General features: G+C 36.2%; 1 non-coding gene across 1 annotated transcript; it reads left to right on the plus strand.

Annotated features, from left to right (window-relative positions):
* The first annotated feature begins 2,917 nt into the window (after positions 1–2,917).
* TRNAG-UCC (transfer RNA glycine (anticodon UCC)) lies at positions 2,918–2,990 on the plus strand. The gene has a single exon. It is a non-coding gene; the product is annotated as a tRNA-Gly (tRNA).
* The last annotated feature ends 14,676 nt before the right edge of the window (positions 2,991–17,666 follow it).

Genomic DNA, 17,666 nt, shown 5'->3' on the forward strand with positions numbered 1-17,666 from the left:
TGCAATGATTAACCACACATTTATTTTTACTTCTACGGTGAAGATGGAAGCTGTACACACAGTACTGAGGCTCATTATGTGCTCCACTGAACTACATTGGCACCAAGGTGCTGTCTACATCCTATATGAAGATTGTCTTCTGCAATGAAAATCATTTTATCAATGCCAGGGATAAATTTACTACCTTTACAAGAGGTTTTGTCAAGAACTGAAGGTATAATATTAAGTTCTTAATTACACAAAAGTTCATTAGATTTCACAGAAAAGTCTTAAAATGCTTTTTTTGAAGGCTGGACACATTTTTGTTGTTAATAATGGAGTACCTGTTTGCCTCTGTTTACATTTTAAAGCAAAGAACACTCTCAGAACCATCTAAAGGGAGATTTATTTTGGCCTGGCTCACTTCAAAGATAACTTGGGTCCATATAAATGAGGTAAACCATTCCCTTTAAGACACTAGTCAGCATGTTCAGCTATGAAGTCTTAACCAACCTGCAAAGTCAACAGGGCCCATAACACTCAAATGTTTACAAAGTCTTGGACTAAGCAACAAGATAGACAATGAAGGGGCCAAGGCCTACTTGGCCTCCATGTGTGAGTCAACTTTTTCCATCTTATTCACTCTTTTAATACTATGTACCTCTTCTTCATAATACTTGCCATGATTGTAACTTTACATTTTTAATGGTCCTTTTGATGGGCCAACTTAGCTATAGTCTCCAGTTATTCAATGTCAGTGCTGTTGTGGATATATTTTGTAGATGTGATTCAAGTTCATAATCAGTTGACTTGAAGTAGGAAGATTATCCTAGATGATCTGGGTGGATCTGATTCACGGAGCTGAAAGGCCCGAAAAGCAAAGCTGAGGTTTCCCTAAAGAAGAAGAAATTTCTGTGTGTGGATACCAGCTTCAGCCCATGCCTGAGACTGTCCAGCCTGTCCTTTCTGATAGCCTGCCCTACAAATTTCAGACTCGCCTAACTAGCCCACACAATCAAGTAAGCCAACTCCTTGCAAGGAACTTCTTAATATATATCTTCTACTGGTTCTGTCTCTCTGGTCAAACCCTGATGCTTATAACACTGTTGTGTAATTCTTTGGTAAATGCATATTTTACTTTCTGGACTATAAAATTCAAGAAGGCAGAGACAGTACTATTTTTATTTATGTATTTATTATTTGCCAACTATGGTATTCCATGGTATGGAATAATGCCCAACTTACAAAAATCACTCAAAAAACAATGTTTGCTGAATGAGTAATTACAGATTGATAGATTTCTGTATTTTTAACTAAACTATAACCCCTAAATAGAACTGAAAACAGGATTATATCTTCTAAATCTCTGGAGCAAATACGAATGAAAAAGTACATAGTTCATCCAGTAAAAGGTAGATAATAAGAAAAAGAACAAGAAGCATAACCTTAGAAAAATATAAAAATTTCAAAAGTAGATTAAAAAAGATGAATTATAACAATGGATATTGATTTAAAAATCCTTATTAAGAAAAAGAAAATGCTGGGACTTCCCTGGTGGCATAGTGGTTAAGAATCCTCCTGCCAATGCAGGTGACACAGGTTTGATCCCTGGTCTGGGAAGATCCCACATGCCACAGAGCAACTAAGCCCGTGAGACACAACTACTGAGCCTGCATGCCACAACTAATGAAGCCTGCATGCCTAGAACCTGTGCTGCACAACAAGAGAAGCCACCTCAATGAGAAGCCCGCACAATGCAATGAAGAGTAGCCCTCACTTGCTGCAGCTAGAGAAAGCCTGTACGCAGCAACAAAGACCAAACACAACCAAAAATAAGTAAATTTTTAATAAAAAGAAAAAGAAAAAAAAATGCTTAGATTTAGTTTTATAAAAATCCAACTGTTGCTTGTAAGAAAATTATCTAAAACAAAAATTTTAAGAGTTTTAAGGGAATGAGATGGTCAACAATATTTCCAAAAAATGTTAAAAAAGCAGAAGCAGTGATATTACTATTGACAAGGAAATACCCAGAAAGAAAAAGAAAAGCATATATGGGATAAAGAGGATGCATTTATAAGATATAAAAGATATATAAGAATTAGGAATTATGTGTCAGTTTATAAAAATATTAAAAGTTCATATTGATAAAAATAGAAGACATGGACAGAAATATGACTTTAGTTGAGACCTTTATAAACCATTATTATAAGTTTATAAAACATCAAATAAATTTAATGATGAAAAATTAATTAAGATAGATTATATGACATATATTTTGATCTATGACAAACATACAATACTTTCTTTAAAGTGTCTGAAAAATATAATTATTTCATTTTCTAGAAATAAAGAATATCTCAGTAAACTTCAAAAATATGGATATTTTACTGGCCACTTTCTTTGATCATAATGAAATAAAATAAAGAATAACAAAAAAAACCCACTAAAAATTAATAGTAAAAAATCAGACAAATATTTCTAATCCTTTGGGAATTAAAATAATTTCTCCCCAATAACCACTGGCTAAAAATAAAGTCAAATGCAAAATGAAATAGCATAGAAAAAGGTAAGGCATTCAACCAAAATCTATATTTAAAAATAGGTAGAATCAAAAGTTTGCATTAACTTTTTCAATTAGTAAAATAAATAGAGAAAATGCACTAATCATTTACCTTAAGATATTAGAAAAGGAACAGCTAAAATAATATTCTAAGGAAAATAGAGGGTAGAAAGTAATGATGGCTATGTTAAGATAGTAAATTAGAAAACAGGAAAAACAAGATAGATAAAGCCATGGTCTACTTCTCTGAGAAAAACCTAATGCAATTATAATTCTTTAATAAATCTAATAAAAAGAGATTATGTCGAATATCGAGATAATTTTCATCTGTGTAATTGTGTTCAATTCTACATAAATAAAATTAACAATCTTGGGACTTCCCTGGTGGTCCAGTGGTTAAGACTCTGCACTTCCAATGCAGGGGGCCTGGGTTCAATCCCTGGTCGGGGAACTAGATCCCACATGCCGCAACTAAGAGTTCACATGCTGCAACTAAAGATCCCACATGCCACAATGAAGATCCTGCATGCCACCGCAACTAAGACCCAATGCAGCCAAATAAATAAATAAATATATATATATTTTAAAATAAATAAATAAATAAAATTAACAATCTCGATGACAAGGAAGAAATTGAAAATCTAAGCTTTAAGGAAAATTTTAAGTTATCATTAAATCACTTCCCCCAAAGACTATAGACTCAGATAATGGAAATCTCAGTTTACTTTATGGATAAATTATTTTAATCTTCTAAGAAATTAATAATTCCCACACATGTAAATTATTCTACAACATAACAAAATATGGACGGATTCGCCATGTACCAAATAAATTAAGAATTAATCTGGGGAATAAGAGGCTTAGAATTTCCTAGATAGGTGACATTTGATGACCCTCTCAAACCCAGGTTCCTATAAAATGAGAACAGTAACAGTACAAACTTCATAAAATGTCTGTGAAATTTAAATTGGATAATTCTTATAAACCACAACTTAGTAGATTCCCAGGGACACAGAGTAAACTCTATAAGGTTTTTTTCAGCTAGAATAACCCTGATATAAAAACTTGTTAAATATAATGCTGAAGTCAACAACACACCAATTTAGTTAATGAGAAATGATGGACAAATCTAAATAAAATATATGCAATCAAATTTCATAGCCTATTAGAGAATAATCAACCATAAATGCAATGACAATTTAGTATTAGGCCATGTGCTCGTGCAATGAGTTCAGCTACATTGATGTACCAAATAAGGAAAACATTATCACATAAAGAGCCTATGCCTGATAGCATCTTATAAGTGAGGAAGGAAAGTAAGATATCTTTCTAATATGATAAGTCAACAACTTCTTAATGATGAAACACTAGAAACATGGCCACTGAAATTACAAGAAACATACAAATGGCTGCTATATCCAGTTTCGTTCAGGATAAAAATGTAGCTAGTCAAAAAAAATCTACATGTCCAAATTGCTATTACAGGTAAGGGTGGCCACGTGACACAGTTCTAGCTGGTAACCTGTAAACAGAAATCCCTAGGTGAAGCTTGAGGGAAGGGGGTGAAGAGGGAGTAGTGGAGGGGAGATATAGGTGGAACCTATTCCTCCTCCTCCCAGGGAACGTGGAACAGTCACAGGAATATGAAGCCCCAATCTAAGGACTGAGGAGAAAAAAATTCAAGGAGCCTGAGTTCCCAAGGTATTACACAACTAAGGTGCCAGGCCTGGGTTGCTTAGCTCTAGATGGGCCTTCAGTTTCTTATATAACATCAATATTCATCAAAACTTTACTCCTTTAAATCAGTCATTCTGAGTGTGGTTCCTAGACCAGCAGCATCAGTATCGTCTGTGAACTTGCTAGAAATCCAAATTCTTGGACACTACCCCAGACCTACTGAATCAAAAACTCTGGAGGAGAAGCCCAACAATCTAGGTTTTAATAAGCCCTCCAGGGGATTTAAGCCACTATCCTTCAGGGCTCTCCAAAAGTCAAATTCAATTCTATGTCAAAATATATTCTGATGATGAACATGCTGAGAAAATTCACTAGTTTCTAAGGAAAAAAAAATTAAGTTAGATATTTATTTTATACAGAAAATTGAATTTCACATGGATTCAAGATTATATACATATGCAGATATGTGTATATACACATTATATATATATATATATACGTGAAAGGTAATTTTTGTGGTTCTTTTTGTCTTTGAGTTGTGGAAAGATATTATAAGCATAAAGGAAAGAAAGCAAGTCTGAATAAAAGTATCAATAAATTTAACTATCTAAACTTTTAGAATAAATTTTAAAGCAAGAGCACACATTCATACACAGCTTTTGGCAGGAAAGAGCTCTCTGCAGGAGGCCCTTTTGTCTAGACACTAACCTTAAATCAGGCACCCCCATGCTCTACTCTTCTCTGCCCCAAGCACACCTTTCAAATCTTCCAATCACACAATACCTTGCCTAATGTATTGGTTCTTTCCATAGATCAAAGTAGTAGAAATGAAGAGTAAGTAATTAACAGACGACCAGATCTCTTCCCTAGCTTCCCCTTCAGTAATCTCCTGAACAAACTGTGTGAACAAGATAACATCTAAAGAAAAATCAGAAGTCCACAAGCCTGCACACAATGGCAGATGGTGACAACTCTGACCCCCCTATTTCAATGATTAACTGAGATTACTTCCCTTTTTCCCTTTAAAAGCTTTCGTGGCTGAGCAGAATCTTCAGAGATGGTTTTTGGGGACCCTGAGTCCACTATCTCCCCAGATCGCTGGCATTCTGATGAAAAGCAACTTTCCTTTCTACCAACATTTCTCTCTCTCTCTCATTTATTTTTGAGCAGAAAGCAGTGGGACCTAAGTTTAGTAACACAAACACAGTCATCTTTAAAAGGCAACTGACACACATAAATTTTTTTAGAAAATACAACAAAGGACTGCCATTCTTTCTATACAAACAATAACATAAACAAGTAAAAATTTTAAGAATAAATGAAAAGGCCCATAATATAATGCAGTATCAAATGAAAGCAATCCATATATGCTAATATATACTTTGCATATATGTGAGTATATGTATTTATATCAGTATATATATTACACATACATACCCCTATATCCAAAAGGAAATAGTCCAATATTAACAGTAGTTATCTCTGAATTATGACATTAACTAAATTTTTAATTTTTCTATAACTTCCAAATTTTCTACAATGAACATGAATTGCCTTTAAAATCAGAAAAATATATGCATGGAACATTGTATGTCATGAATGTGAACAACAGGCTTGAGAATAGATAGCGTGTTAGGACTGAAGGGCCTAATTGCTAAGAATGGGTCTCCAAGACATATTACATAAAATTGCAGAATGGAATAAGAGATTTGCTATGTTTTTAATAATTACTGTACTTAAAAAATTACACCCTGAAATGGCAATTTTTTCTCCCCGATTTCCTCGAGTTGGAACCTTACCTAACCAAATTTCACTCTTGGCCTCACCAAAGCTCCTAAACTCACAGGCTCCTCCTCCACTGTGTAGCTTGGTACCTTTAGGAATGTATCCAGAACAATGCGTAGTCTGGGGTCTCCTTTTCTGAGTGAAATCAGAAACAATCTCATCCCTTATCTCATTCTCTCTGGCTGTTGAGTTTCCCATCCTGCCTTGTTCTCTGTCCCTTTTCAAGTGTCTGCCTCCTGTTTAAGTCACTCTACTCTCTTGTCTTTCAGTCTTCAAGCTTCACTTCTCTGGCTTTAATCCCTACTGATTTGGCATTTTCATGGACTAACAGTACAACAGTGGCCAAGCCCTGAACTTTCCATGCAAGCGGTGTTCCGGTAAATGGTTAACAACTAGCTCCCTCTGAAAAAAAAAAGAAAAAATGATACAGATACAGCCAGAAGGCACACACACACACATTTATTATAAATTACTACTGATATGAAGGATACTTTATATCACCTAATTTCCAAATAATAATAAAATATACAATACCCTTTATCATGAATTCAATATAGTTAATTAAATCTCACAGAATGCTTTTGTAGATTTTTGTTAAACTCTTGTATTCATAGCCAGCCTAAGGCTTTGATTGAGGAGCAAGAAGGTAGTTCCAACATGAATGATGGTTGATATATTCCTTTAAGTTAATGAGAAAATAGAACACTGAATATCTATGTAGGAAGTTCAATAGTTTCTCAATGATCTGAGTGACTTATTTACTCAATCAGAGAATTTTCTTTGAATTCTGGGAGAATATTCCCTCAATTTTTTGTGCTATTCACACCTTACTTGTTATTGTCAAAACATTCTTTGTAGTGTAATCTGTGTTTTTCTCCATCACTTTCTAAGATCTAGACAATCAACAAACAGTAAATCAAGCCTTGATCTGTAGTGTTTTATCAGTTTCTATGGGGTGAGTTTTCCCATCATGGCTGACTTCATGCTGCTGAGGTAGCATCACTGAATGTGGAGTTGAAAAGAGAGGAGTAATGACAGTAATGACCGTGGTGTTTCCACCGTATAGACACAATGGGTACAGATAAGCTCAAAAGCATAGATTATAGCTAAATAATTACCAATGGTGAGTTCTGAATATTTATTTACTTTGTTTTAAATATAATTTAGTAGATGCTTACATAAATTAATTTTTAATAATGGCTTTCAAAATTCCTGAAATGTTGTTTTCAACATTTCAGGGCCCCAACTCCCCTGTGTTTTCCCCAGAAACGTGCTTTTCGTCATTTTTATATTAATAAAGGGGACTGTGGAATATATACATTCATAAGTAGCCTGAATATCTTCCATCTTGCTAATGTGTTCTTCCAAGAAGAAGACAAATACTGCAGAGCATCAGGGAAACGTATTGGAAATTTGGATCACTGGCTGCATAAGCCCTAATCTATTCAAGCAGTAGGCTCATTTGAGAAGCTCAGGCCCTAGCCCTCATATTCAGTCTACACATTTGCAAGAGGACAGTGCTCATGAAGGGGGTCCATGGCAGGAGGTTACTGAAGGGTCATTGAAATTCAGGCTGGGTTGTCTTGGAAGCCCAATGGATGGGTGGAGTAAGAAGCCAAAAAAACTTTCTACTTTGACTGTGGCTGTACTGTTATTCTTACACATAGGTTTAGATTCTGGTCAAGTAGGGACAATAACAAAGAATAATAATTATTTAGAGAGTCCTTGTTCTGTGCTAAACACCATGCTAAATGTTATACATACATCATTTTTATAGTTCTTAAAACGACCTTGGGTGATAAGTATTATTCCCACTTACAGACAGAAAACTGAAAGAGCAATTAGGGAATTTGCCCAGGATCACCCATAGAGCAAGAGATAAACTAGGATGTGAAACTGCTGGGTACCTCCAAAGCCAGTGCTTTGCTAAACCACCTCCTTCTCAGTCTGGAGATGCAGGGCTTTTGAGACCCATTAATAAAAACGTGGATGGTGTCCATTCATTCTTCAACATTCGTCATTAATCCATTAACCAATTATCCTTAGTATACTCCTGTTTTCAGCTGAAATTGTTCATAGTATCCCTTTTCACTCTGAGAGGTGTCCTAGTTTGCGTGTTAAATTAAACGGTCCCAATACATTTAGAAGGACATATTCTGTGTGTAAGCAGAAACAGAGGCAAGTTGTGTCTCTGCCCTGACTGCAGTGGGTCCAAGATGGCAGCAACACAAAATCAGCCTCTAATCTGTTCTTCTCCACCTTACTAGATCAAATCTGCACAGCCACCTGTCCAGGGGCCCTGCACTTTCATGTGCATGGGTAAAGGGGAAGAACGAAATTTTCCAAACATAATTTCAGGGGTAATTAGAATGTGTGGGTATGACCTTTGACATCTGAGCTTACCTTCACTGAATCCAATACCTACTACTACATCATCCTACTACTACTTCCTCAACTTGAATGAGTGATCCCCCCCACCCCACCTGACATCCTGTGGAGATCTAGTCCTGACAGTCACGAGCAACTTTCTCCATGTCGCACTGGAAAAGCACAAGTTTTCCCTTCTACAAAACCCAGGGGATACCTGTAAAAGAGGAAGCCCCTCAAAAAGATCAAGATTATCTAATGCTTCTGAGATGTGAAGTCAACCATGCTCATTTTTTTTTTTTTTTTTTTTTGCGGTAAGTGGGCCTCTCACTGTTGTGGCCTCTCGCGTTGCGGAGCACAGGCTCCGGACGTGCAGGCTCAGCGCCCATGGCTCACAGACCCAGCCACTCCACGGCATGTGAGATCCTCCTGGACCGGGGCACGAACCCGCGTCCCCTGCATTGGTAGGCGGACTCTCAACCACTGCGCCACCAGGGAAGCCCAACCATGCTCATTTTACAGTGGTATTCTTAGATTATTAAATATAACTTCAGAGAAGAGAAAAGATAAAGTAAAATTTGGAAAACTTTCCATGGAAGCATTAAAAATATATATTGTGGAGAACTAGACAAAAATAAAGGTGTCTTAATTGATTATTTGTAGATTAGCTGTTAACTATTCTTAAAGCATGTGTAAATAGAAGGCTTTCTTCTTGTGATTGTATCAAGTGAACCCTTAAAAAGATATCAACACAAATAATCCACTTTTAAATCTTGAAAATTATACAATCTCTTTCTCTGTAGATGAACATTATATTAAGAAAAATTATTTATCATATTAATAGCAAATGTTTTCACAACTTTAAATATGTTCTGTGTAGTCTTAATTAAATTAAGATCTTCAAACACAGGCTAATTCTTTTGATTTGAATGAAAGAAACAATCTATGGGCTATATAACAGTAATATTTTTTGGCCTTTACCACCAGGAAAACATCTGGTTTTCTGGTCTTAAAATAAACTTATTACTGGTTTTCTTATAAGTGTCAAAAAGAAATCCAGAAAACATCAGCCTAAACAGAAAAACCATCTCTCCCGACATTGCCTGGAGCAGTAACACAAGTAAGCATGCGTGTGCACGTGCGTGTGTGTAGTATATGTGTGATGTTGCTGCTTTTCCTGGAATGTTTTCTCATTCCTCTCTTGCTAATACAGGTTTAATTCTTAAATATTAATGCAATCAAGGAATTAATCCCTATCGATTATACCTTAAACACAAGGGATGGTTCATAGTGATATTAAGTTGAAATCTAACACTTAGAGACTAAAGAATAATCCTGTGGTCAAGTTACAGAATAGATATTGCCATAAAAATATTTAAACTAACTACCATGGCATATTACATTTATTCTTTTCTGCTATTGATAGCTACTTGTATTGGGCTGGAATAAATGACAACATTTCTTTTCCAGTATGGTCTTAATGAAAAATTATAGATTATGATTATATTCTTTTGCCAAGTGAGGACTCATGGTTTACTTTTTATGTCTTGACATCAATAAGAAAAGAAAAAGTAGGTTTTTCAAATAAAAAAGTTTATTTGAAATCTCCTATTAATAGCTTCTTTCTAAAGTATGAAATATATCTTTTTATTGATATTAGGATAATTTTTCATAACTTTTCCTAAACCTTACCTCAAAATGTTTTAGAACATGAGGCAAACAGGAATATGAAATAACTTTAACAAATTGCTGAATAATAGAGACTGATTGCAAAACTCCATAAGAGTTAGCACTGTACCAAGAGCCCAGGATACAATTCAGGCTCTGCCATCTAGAACAGGGGTGGGCAAGCTGCTGCCCATGGACCAAATACAGCCTGGGGCTTGTTTTTGCTGGGCTCTCTACCTAGAATAGTTTTCAAAGAGTAAGCAAGTCCCAAAAGAATACACAACTAAGATAGTATACGGCCTGCAAAGCGTAAAATATTTACCATGTGACCTTTTACAGAATTTCCCCTGGTCTAGAAGGTTACAATTTTGTCAGGGAAACGAGATTTGCATATGTCCAATAATTAGTGAGAAACAGAAATTATATAGAATAAACTGAAGGTAAGGTGGGAATTCAGAGAAGAGACATTAATCGTTGTGGACCAAAATTACTAGGGAAATTGCTAGGTGCAGATAATCACCTCTCATACTTTCTTGTGATCATGAATGACCTGGGGATCTTGTAACCATGTGGATTCTGATTCAGCAGGTCTGGGACAGATTCTGCATTTCTAACAAGCTCCCTGGTGATACCTCGGTTGCTCTTCCACACACTCCATTTTAAATAATGAGCATTTAAAGGACAGTGAGGGTTTGGAAATGCCAAAGGTAGCAGGTAAATGGGCCTGCCTGTTGCTGCACTTAGAAGCCATGGTAACAGGCTTAAGAAAATAGTTCAACAGCAGAATAAATGTACCTGTGTTTTCCATATGTTTCTTGCCAATGAGATGACAACCTCCAGGGCCCACTTTTCCCCAACACTGTTACCCAGATTATTGATACTAGACCAAAGCCACATTCATATGAAATATACCAATCATTTTTTCCAGCAGTCTGAAACACAGGAAAACCCCTGTTGAAAGGAAAAATTTCTTACGCTGGGAACTGAATCGACATGAGTAGAGTTAGTTTTGTAATATAGACTTTGCAATTTAACTACCTTCTTGTCTATCCTTTTACATTCAAACTGATCTAAAATGTTATTTATAACTTTAATATGTTTTCAATGCTGTAATTTCATTCCTAAACAATCAAAAGCCATTTTCGGCTCTGACCAGAAGATTCTGTATAAATAATCATTCACAAAAAGAAACATTTGCATGTAGGACACTTCAAGCACCCCTAAGCATGCATTTGGCTAGGCTAACTTAAACACTATTAACAGTAGTAAAAATATTAAGAAGACTTTATTTTTACCGTGAAATAAAGAAATTTGTAATAGTCTCAGATACAGTTTAGGAGTGTTTTAAAATTATGGTGGCAGAGTGAATGATGTGAAACCCTGCTGCTTGAAGAAGAGTCAAGGGCAGTCTTTAAAATCAGGCCATCTTCCTGGTGGTCATAACCGCAGACACGTGGATGATGACTGAATTCCATTACAGCCAGGGAAAAGAAAGTTATTAACTTTGAATAAGACATTTTGGGGCTGTTCGGATTTTTTCCCCCAAGGTTTCCCTTAAAGCAGTAGAGAAAAATATCTTTTTAAATTACCTCCATGACACCCACAGACATTATTCCTGGGTAGATACAGGCCCAATGGGGGCTGGTGCCTGAAATGATCAGTGGGGTTGAATTCAGTTAGTGGCACTCCTAAGTGGTGCCTGCGGAAACCACGGTGTGCAAAATATATGCCCCATTCCAGGATTTGAGTAACTTGCTCTACTTTCTCCTAACATCCCCAGACTGAACTCCCGATTGTCACTCAGTTAGAATGGGTCCCTTCCTCCAGTGAAGCTCCCTTTCCCGGCAACTTTCTAATTTCTCAGCCTTAGTAAGTTGCCCCAGGCTTTCTTTTCCTGTTACATTTACAGCTTGGCTTCATTTTTAAACCTGTAACCTATATATAGTGTAGGACTCTCTGAGTCCAATTCTGAGTGCAATCACTGAATTGGGAGGCTTAAAATTGATGAAAGGTTTGAAAAGTAGGTAAGATGAGGAAATGCTGAAGGAAATGCAGTTACTTAAACTGGAGAAAAGAGCATGAGACATAAGAAAATCAGTGGTATGCTATAGCCAACTCATCCTAGCTATTAAATTTTTAGAAATTTTGTGAGCTGATTGTTAAACACAACCATTAATCACAGGTAAATTATATAAACATATATTACAAGCAAAAGTAATACAAAGAAGCACAGGAAATTTTGGGGGGTGATGGTTATGTTTATTATCTTGATTGTGGTGAAGATTTCAGGAAGTATGTTGAGTACTGTAGAGTGATTGCTAGAACGTTGTAAATCTTATTTATTCCATTGTAAAATTTTATGTAAGATTTATCATAAGCCCATTGTTAGTAATTAAACCCTTCATTTCTCTTATGGTATCTATTCTTTCATAGAAAGTGGTAGAAATTTGGAATCTCTATTTTGGAGTGGGGAAGCATACATTCTCCTAATCAATGAGATTTGTCACTTTATCATGTGACATTGAAAGCTCCTGGTGACCACAGGTTCATGGTAGCACAGTTGGGAACCTCTCCAACAAACTCAACAACTCAGGGGTAGGAGCTAAGAAAGCTAGTGGCATGACTGGTCCAAAGTTTGAGGCCAGCAAAGAAAATGTACTGGCAGGTTGAGAGGTGAGGAAATTGAGGAAACATAAAACAGGTTATTCTGGAGTACGGGCTGGAAAGACAAACAAATACGGTCCATAGTTTCTAAACTTTTAGGTATTTATAAAATAGTGAGCCAAGAAAAGTTTTTTAAAAATGATTTTAAACAACAGCTGGTGCCCACTATAATTTGTCTCAGGTTCAAATGAATCACTAAAATATTTCAACTCCCAACTCTATCTTTCAGTGGGATTCTGTTACATTCAATTTTGAACTTTTTGAAATAATATTCCTTTAACTTATTATTTTAAAAAAACACTGCTCAAATCATTTATAATTAAGCATGATTTTACCAAACAACCTTCTTGTCCTTAAGAATGGTTTTGGTATCATGCTTTGCAAACAGCAATTAAAATAAGAACATTCTGGGTACTTCCCTGGTGGCGCAGTGGTTGAGAATCCGCCTGCTGATGCAGGGGATACGGGCTCGTGCCCCGGTCCGGGAAGATCCCACATGCCGCAGAGCGGCTAGGCCTGTGAGCCATGGCCGCTGAGCTTGCGTGTCCGGAGCCTGTGCTCCTCAATGGGAGAGGCCACAACAGTGAGAGGCCCGCTTACTGCAAAATAAATAAATAAATAAAATAAAATAAAATAAAAGCATTCTGCAGTGGGTATTTCTCTGTTCCCAATTTGTGGCTTCTAATAAAAATTGAGAAACAATTAGACCATAACTCTTAAGCCAAAGCTTTGTTTTAGTTCAGCTTTTGTGCTTATAAGGAATACAGACTTACTGGCATTAGCTAGCTCAAGGAAAGGAAGTTTACTGTAAGGGTTCTCATTGAAAAAGAAAAGGAAATGATTGGAATTACAATAGCACCTGGTCTTAGGGACCCTGGAGCTGAATGGTTGTTCAGTTTCCAGTATCTGAAATCTATAAATATTCATCCCAATGATCCTGATGCTGCTTCTCTTGGTTCCACTATTAAGAGGTTTCCTCAGAGTTTCTGCCCCACCCCCCATGTTTTTGCGCAGGGCCCTCTAGCAAATTCTTACTTCAAACGTCCAAGAGGAAATATGATTGTCTCAGTGTATCTTTTTGTAACAGTCAGAGGTGGAGAGTCAACCTATGGATTGGCTCCCAAAGTCAAGAGCCCATCTCTACTCCAATCAGGGATCACCTGGGCAGCAGAGGCTCTCCATGGAGTAGCTCCCCCAGAAGAGGGATAGACATGGTAGGTGATTTTAATTACAATTGCCAGCAGCAAGGAACTACTGTATAGCACAGGGAGTTATATTCAACATCTTGTGATAACCTATAATGGAAAATAATCTAAAAACTGAAACTAACAGATTGTAAATCAACTATACTTCAGTGAAAAAATTAACTAGTTAGTTAATTAATTTTCAAAAATTGCCAGTAGGTCAGGGCTGAGGAAAAATGGGCCCAGTACTTACCCAAGTGCATTCTGGGGTATATTTAAGAAACACAGTAACAACACTATTAAAAAAATTCTCTAGTCATTTTGTTGCCTATTCAGATTCTGTCAATTGTATCCTGATAGATTTGGAGCTGGGGTAGAGCTCTGTACACAAAGTGTGCTACGTAATAGGACATTATGATTTTAATTATTTTTTTCTTGAAACAAAGACCTCTTACAATTGGCCATTGATCCAGAAGATAATATCATTATAATATAAATGACAGGGCAATCACTCCACAAAAAATCTCCTTAGAAAGGCTCTCAATGTCTCAAATTTTTGCTTAATAATCACTGTTAAACTTATGGATAATTTCTGCAGGTAAAACAAGTCAGAGTTTAACTCTGGTTTATTAAAAAGTTTTTAGTTGTACTAAAACTTACTTATATGTACATGTTATTCAAATGCCTAGAAACGTTATTTTGGCATTTTGAATCATATTGCATTCAGATGTCTACAAGACTTATCTTTTGTTTATTAAAACATTTTATCCAGAAGTTAAGTGTACTGTATTCATTTCAGGAGTTATATTCAGGAAGCACATTTAATTTGAACTATGTTTAGAACTGTAACAGATTGTGTGAATTAAGTAACTTTAAAACTAAAACTTATGATAGTTTCCTACCACATAATGATTACAGATTACAGCCATCCTGGGGGTGCTAAGATAACAACACATGTCTGTTTTTTGAGCTCAAGTTGTTCCTTTCTACAAGGGTTACCTGGGCACTACAGAACTTGGACAGTTAGGGGAAATTATTCATTGCCATTTTATTTGCAATATTAATATGCTTTAAAGGATTACTACATGGTTATTACTCCTATAAGCATTATTAAATTCTTCAAACTCTTTAACTATTTTCTAAGTGTGGGTTAGACGTTTTTAGGATAAATTCAGTCTTAGATAGCTATGATGCCATTTATTTAAGAAAGTATTGTAGTATACATTTGAGTTTTTTTATTCTGCTTCTGGAATTCATGGTCAGTTGAGAGGTAGGAGAGATCCCAGAGAAAAATTACAGTATTACTATTAATTTAGACAATTAGAGGCTCAAGGAGTTAATTTGAATTTTAAGAGATGTGACCTCCCAAGCAGTCATATCCAGTTATAAATGTATAAAACCAAATAATGCTTTTAAAATATGTAGATTAAAAACAGACAGAAAGGAAGACAGGAAGGAAGGGGATAGGGCACAACCATTAAAAGAATGACATAGGATACTACAAAAACTGGTTAGACCCAACTAGGCCCAAGGTGGCAGAAGATTTGACTTACAGTAGACCTTGAACCTCATTGTAATACATTAGCTAAAGGACACACCCTCCAGCACCATGACAGGTGCCATGACAGTTCCGAGGCCGACCATAAAAGGCCAAAAAGTGGGCTGTGGCCCAATTCCTGGAAATCCCTGTTCCTTCCCCAAAATAGTTAGAATATTCCTCCCATTCATTAGCCTGTGAAATTACCTAGCCCATAAAAACTAACCACCTCCATACCTTGGGGCACTCTCACTTTCTGAAATGGTCTGCATTCTGCCTATGGAATGTGTATCTCTCTAAATAAATTTGCTTTCATTTTACTTTGGCTCTTGAATGTTTTCCTGCGCAAAGGGCCCTCAGCTGGTGGCCCATCCCAGGACCTTGCTTGAGACCTGGGACATGACCTTTCTCTCCCTCCCTCTTCTCCTGCAACAATAGCAAGAGAAATATTAGTAGAAAGTCAAGTGCTGAGGAAAAAGAAAATAATTATTTGATCACGATGTTTTACATAATCGCTAGAACCTCAGATTTAGGTCTAGGATTCCTGTCAGCCAAACTAAAGAATAAAAACAGAGTAAATTACAAAAAAGGAATATAAATCAGTTCTTCAGTAGAAACAAAGATTTTTCCTTACATTAAAATTTTAAAACACTTTTATTGATAAATATAACATGTATACAGGAAAGTAAACAAAATGGCATGTTCAGCTCAATAAATTATCACAAAACCAGCAACTAAAACACGACAATGAACAAAGCCAACACATCAGATACTCCCCCTCCCTCTTGGCTTCTAATCATTGCCTCTTCTCGCTTCCCCAAAGTAACCATTATCCTGACTTTTATGGTAATCACTTTCTTGATTGTTCTTTATAATTTTATCACTTAAGCTTACATCCCTATACAATATAGTTTAATTTTGCCTATTGGAATTTATGTAAATGGAGTTATATACTATTCTTGCAGAGGAAGGAGTAGGTAGTCTGGCTTCTTTTGCTCAAGTTTATGTTTATGAGATTTTTTTCCTTGTTGTTGAAAGGAGCTGTAGTTTTTCATTTTCATTACTATGTAGCATTTTTGTTGAGCAAATATAGCTCAATATATTTACCCACTCTACTGCTGAAGGGTATTGGGTTGGCTTCCAGTTTAGGGCAATTTTGAATTTACCTGCTAAAAGCATTTTTATAAAATGTATCTTGATGCACAAGTCCATGAATTTCCATTGGTTATAGTCCTAGGAGTGGAAATGCTAAGTCAAAACCCGTTTTCCAAATTGTTGGACCAAGTCATACCCTCACCAGCAGTTCTGTGACAGTTCCCATTGATTGGGGCCACTGGCTCTGGGTTAGCTCTGGCTGTGGTTTCATCACTGTTTTACTTACTTGATACCCTTATTGTCAGTCTTTTTAATTCTAGCTATTCTGATGGGTGTAAAAGAGTATCATATTGTGGTTTTAATTTTCATTTTCCTCATTACAAATGAGGTTGAGCAAACAAACTTTTCACAAGTTTGTTGATCACTTTGATTTTCTTTTGCAGAGACTGCTGAAGTATTATATCTGACCCATTTTTCTTTCTTTCTTTTTTTTTTTTTTTTGGCGGTACACGGGCCTCTCACTGTTGTGGCCTCTTATGTCGCAGAGCACAGGCTCTGGACGCGCAGGCTCAGCGGCCATGGCTCACGGGCCCAGCCGCTCAGCGGCATGTGGGATCTTCCCAGACCGGAGCACGAACCCGTGTCCCCTGCATCGGCAGGCGGACTCTCAACCACTGTGCCACCAGGGAAGCCACTGACCTATTTTTCTTAACAGTGGTGAATCATTTCCTTAGTGATTTATATCTGTTCTTCATATATTTTATATATGGGCCCTTACTTTTGCATATTGTAAATATCTTCTCCCAATTTGTGCCTTGCCTTTCATTCTCCTTAATGTTTTTGGACAGACAGAAGTTCTTAAGTTATGAATTTAATGTAGTCACATTTATAATTATTTTCTTTATAGTTGGTGACTTTTTGTTCCATTTAAAATTCATTTTCTGTAATGAAGACAATTTATACCATCTTATAGAATATTATTTTATCTTTTACAATTCAATATATAATCAATTTGCATTTGATTTGAGGATATGTTTTGAGGCAGAGATTAAGTTTCTTTTTCCATGTGTATATCAAATTGACTAAGCAATATTTATTATCAAAAAGTCCTTTTCACACTGCTCAGGAGGGTCATCTTTGTTTTAATCAA

Source organism: Mesoplodon densirostris, chromosome 14 (genome assembly GCF_025265405.1).
Source record: "Mesoplodon densirostris isolate mMesDen1 chromosome 14, mMesDen1 primary haplotype, whole genome shotgun sequence".
NCBI classification, from domain to species: domain Eukaryota; kingdom Metazoa; phylum Chordata; class Mammalia; order Artiodactyla; family Ziphiidae; genus Mesoplodon; species Mesoplodon densirostris.